At 36.5% G+C, this 1,352-nt stretch overlaps 1 pseudogene; it reads left to right on the forward strand.

The window, feature by feature from the left end:
* Nucleotides 1-292: 292 nt before the first annotated feature.
* Nucleotides 293-1,352, forward strand: part of LOC102827170 — a 113,229-nt pseudogene continuing 112,169 nt past the window's right edge.

Genomic DNA, 1,352 nt, shown 5'->3' on the forward strand with positions numbered 1-1,352 from the left:
TCGGAAACCCTGTGCAGGATAGCTGAGTCAGAACCGACTCCACGGCACATAACAACAACAACTAATAAGTACCTAAATAGTGGCCATCAAAATATGAAACTCTTTTGAGAAACAAACTGAACTTGTTCATTCAAATAGAGTTTTTCTTCAAAGTACACAGCTCAGAAATAGATATGCTTATCAATAACAACATATTTGTGCTGTCACTTTATAAAGCACTTTTTCACACATTGACTTATTAAAGACTCACTGTAATTCTGTTGTGTAGGTTGTTTTAGCCTTCAATTTAAAGATGACGAAAATGAGACTAAGAGGAGGTAAGTTGTTTAGCTTTCACAGACAATAGTTGCAGTTAGAACTCCAACACAAATTCTCAATCTCTTAGGCCAGGGTTAGTCACCTTATACAAAAACAGTACTCTGTAATTGATAGGTAATGTATCATCAAATATTAGTAGAGGTTTGGTTTAAAAATCTTCTTTTGACTCAGAAGAAAATCAGTTTCATTGTTTCAGCATTGCATCTTTGTTTTTCATCAATAATAATAATGATAAACAGTGATCAAATGAATGAGCACATCATCATGCCATTCTTCAAGATCTCAAAGTATGAAGATTTCCTACCACAAAGGATATCCAAAAGACATCACATGAATTTGCACAAGTTCTCTTCTGAATCCGCCTTGGTCTTAGCAAATGATTCCAAAAACAAAATTCAGAAACAGTTCCAGCCAACAGTTATATTGGCATCGGTGGTGGTGGTGTTAGGTGCCATTGATTCGATCTGAATTTATAGGGATCCCATGCACAACAGAATGAAACACTGCCTGGTCCATCGCCAATCTTACAACTATTATGCTTGAGCCCATTGTTGCTGCCATAGTGTCACTGTATCTTGTTGGGGACTTTCCTCTTTTTCAATGACTCTCCACTTTAACAAGCATGATGTCCTTCTCCAAAGACTGGCCCCATCTGACAATATGTGCAAGGATGAGAGACAAAATCTCATCAACCTCATTTGTAAGGAGCATTCCGACTGTTTTTCTGCCAAAACAGATTTGTTTGCTCTCTGGCAGTCCATGGTACTTAATTCAAATGTATTGATTCTTCTACAGTCTTCCTTATTAATTGTCCAACTTTCACATGCATATGAGATGACTGAAAATACCATGGCTTGGATCAGGCATACCTTATTCCTCAAACAAATTATCTTTGTTCTTTAACACTTTAAAGATGTTTTGCAGCAGATTTGCCCAATACAGTATCTTTTGATTTCTAGACTGCTGCATCCATGACCATTGATTGTGGCTACAAGCAGAATGAAGTATTGGACAAGTTAAATATTTTCTCTATT

This window comes from Chrysochloris asiatica, unplaced genomic scaffold, assembly GCF_000296735.1.
Source record: "Chrysochloris asiatica unplaced genomic scaffold, ChrAsi1.0 scaffold00001, whole genome shotgun sequence".
NCBI lineage: Eukaryota > Metazoa > Chordata > Mammalia > Afrosoricida > Chrysochloridae > Chrysochloris > Chrysochloris asiatica.